This window comes from Melozone crissalis, unplaced genomic scaffold (assembly GCF_028551555.1).
Source record: "Melozone crissalis strain CALT ecotype California unplaced genomic scaffold, PUWL_Pcris_2 ptg000079l_1, whole genome shotgun sequence".
Classification (NCBI taxonomy): Eukaryota; Metazoa; Chordata; class Aves; order Passeriformes; family Passerellidae; genus Melozone; species Melozone crissalis.
In genome coordinates, this window is record NW_026535856.1 from 2,442,589 (window position 1) to 2,445,942 (window position 3,354).

The 3,354-nt window shown below is 54.1% G+C and overlaps 1 non-coding gene across 1 annotated transcript; it reads right to left on the bottom strand.

Moving 5' to 3' along the window:
• Nucleotides 1-444: 444 nt before the first annotated feature.
• LOC128946373 (small nucleolar RNA SNORA74) lies at nucleotides 445-648 on the bottom strand. The gene has a single exon (XR_008483955.1). It is a non-coding gene; the product is annotated as a small nucleolar RNA SNORA74 (small nucleolar RNA).
• Between the last annotated feature and the right edge of the window lie 2,706 nt (nucleotides 649-3,354).

Below are 3,354 nucleotides of genomic sequence, written 5' to 3' on the forward strand. Positions count from 1 at the left end.
AAAAGAAACTTTCTAACACAGTTTGAGTATCAAAAAGCATTCATTTTTATTGCAGCACTGATCACTTGGAGAATCCTTCCTCCATTCGAGTGCCCCAAACATCATGCGAACAGAGGTTTTATGACACACACAAGTTCCATATTTATGAGCTATAGAGGTTTTATGACACACACAAGTTCCATATTTATGAGCTATTCCTCTGTGATGCTCTACATCTGGCCTGTAGGCCACACAGTATAAATAATTCCAACTTCATAAGTGATTTTTTATATAATTACCTTGCTTATGTAATTCGACCAGTAAGAGCAGACCCAGGCCATTGGAGACTCAGGCTGCTATTGGCTGGTTAGCTGAGTAGTAACTGGCTCAGCCAATGAGGATTACCTTCATGGGCCTTCTTATCTATATAAGGAAGTTAGATCTCAATAAAGCTGCCTGTTGCTGCATGAACACATACAGTCTAGTCACCTGTCTCCACGGGCAGGAGTTACTCCACTCTCAGGCATGCAGAGTGCTGCCAAAACCTGGCACCACTGAGCACAAGGACGGCCTCGCTGGTGCCAGGAAAGCTCAGCAGCACCTTTCTCTCCCAGCAGCATAACACTGGCACAGGCACTGAGCAGCCACGGGCAGCTGACTACTGCTGGGAGACAAAAACCCCAAAACTGGGGGGTTTACAGGGCAGAAAAAACGTGGAGGCACTTTTCTGATGACACCTACTCTCATCAAGGCTTCATCCAGCAAGAGGAATAGATAAGCTAAACTTATTTCTGGAAAAACCACGTTATTTCCACCCTGAGGACCTGAGGCTAGCACAGGAGCCAGCAGAGGCCTTTTAGACAGCAAAACATTTTTGCCCATTTTCCCAGGCTGGCTCACGGTCACACCTCACCCATGTGGCTCCAGAGCTCTTGCTGTGTCCCACGGGCAGGTTATCCCTTCACATCTGCTCTCGCAGGCTCCAGTGCCCTCCAGGAGCGCCTCCCCGGCTGTCCCAGCACAGCTCAGCACAGCTCAGCTCAGGGTTCCACACGCGACGGGGCCGGGGCACCTCAGAGCTGCTCCTGCGGGCGGGTCACCGCCATCGGTCATCGGCTGAAGGCCTAAAGAGAGGACAGCAGAAACATCACAAATAAGCCATTAGTTCCATCTGTATTCACAAAGCTCAACAGCAACGGCCTGGCTTGTGGCAGAGGACAAAAGCCAGCACACCGAGTGAAAGGTTGAGGAATTAATGCTGAACCGCACAGCCGAGCAACATCCCCAGTCCCCTGGCCGAACAGCTAAATAGGAGACAGTGAGTATTTCAGGTGGCGCCTTCCTGCCCTGGAGCCCCGGTCTCCAGCCCCGCTGCCGCTGCCACCCGTGCCCTGTACCCTCCCCCCCCCTCACCTCATGGCGGCGGTGGCCCCTCATGGCGAGGGAGCTCGGCCCGCCAGAGCCGCTCCTGGCCCTCATGGCGAGGGAGCTCGGCCCGCCAGAGCCACTCCCTGCCCTCATGGCGAGGGAGCTCGGCCCGCCAGAGCCACTCCTGGCCCTCATGGCGGCGAGCTGAAGAAGCCCAGTCCCCCAGAACCGCTTCATCTCCACACGGCGGCGGGGGCAGAAAAGAGGCGGGCTTGGCCACGTTGCCCAGGTGATTCCACAGACACCGCCCCGCTCGCTTCGGCCGCTCCCCCTGGGGCGGGGAAAAACCCTCGGTAATCAGGCACCAGGAGGGACTTTGAGATCGTCTCGTCCCACTCCCTGCCATGGGCAGGTACACCTTCCACTGTCCCAGGTTGCTCCAGTCCCTGTCCGACCTGGCCTTGGACACTTCCAGCATCCCTGACAGAGCCGGAGCAGGAACACGATCTGTGGAGCTGGGAGAACTGAACTCAAGCACCGGCTCATGGGAAGCAGAGGGCTGGTGAGCTGCCTCTGCTTGCCCCTGATGTGTTCCACTTCGGGCACAGGAGGTAGAAGTATCAGCTCAGAAACAGCTGCCAGCAACAAAAATCCAGCCCTGAAATAAGCAGAGAAAAAGCTGTGGTGCTGCCAAGTGCCTTGCTGGGAGAAGCACAATTCCACACTTTCCCTGACCTCCACTGGATGCTGTAACATCAGCCCAGTGCTCTGTGTATCCATGTCTGGGCACAGCAGTGTAACTGTAACTCCCTCGCTGGGGATCCATTCAAAGGAAGTTTTTCTCTGGGCTTTGTGCTCCATTGCGACACTTGAAGGCCTTTCCAGAAAGCCTGGCATCCCTCCCCCATGCTCCTCATGTGCTTATGCTCTCAGAGCTCAGCAGTGAACTCAACTGGAGCTGCGCCTTGCCTCAGGCAATCATCCACTCCAGCTCTGTCTTCTTCAAATGTTTCATGGTCTATTTTCAGCCCAAGCAGGCAGCTATTCTTCCTGGATGTGGGGTGCTCCTCTCCAGCTCAGCCTGATCCTGCCTTGTCCTGGGAAGCTCTGGGCTCGTTGTGCCCAGGACACTGCTGTGTGCAGGGACAGAGGCTGGTGCTGAGCAGAAGGAGCTCGGTGCTTCCCCTGTCACTGATGAACCTGGTGAGGAACAGGTTTCCCAGCTATGCCCAGTGCAGCACAGCAAAACCTGTCTGGGGGAGAGACAGGTAAGAGCAGACACAGAACACTTCATGCTCTTGTTCCTGGGGGTCTCGCTGCCCATGGCCAAGGGCACGTGCCCACACAGGCATGGATGATGACTCTGCCAAGACCCTAAGCCACAGCTTCAGTTTAGAACTGTTTAATTCATTAGCCCAGCATGGGGCCCAAATTAATATGCTTTGTCTCTTTAATAAGACATTTTCAGCAGGACTGGGGAGATACTTCAAAAGCTTCCTGAATGCCAAATACCAGAACTCAGAAACTCTCAGTGCCAGGACTAGTCTCTCACTTCCCAGTACAGACTCCCTCTGTGTGCACAGCTTTTTCTCTGCTTGCTAGCCTTGGAGGGGGGCTCAAACAAAGGCCTGCACATCATTTGTGAACTTTGGGTGAAAAGCATCAAACCAGATGAAACACAGCAGAGCAGCTCTGCCATGGGGGTGAAGCCCTTTTCTGTCACAGGAATGTGCTCTCTGCAATAGCTGCAGCCAGTCCCTGTTGTTCATCTTGGCTTGCTGACCACTAAACAGAGCCTCCTTTTCTCCTGCAAGTGTCGTGGCAAGGCCTGAAAGGACTGAGATGCTTTGTTCCAAGCCAGATTAGAGATATGAGTTACTACAAAACAAAAGCCCAGCAAGCCTCCTGGAGAGTTCCTCTAGTCTAGACACAGCCTCCCCTGAGCTCTCTGCATCCCAGCACAGCCCTGCAGCTTGTGTTCAAAGCAACTCAACTGGCTCCAGAAGC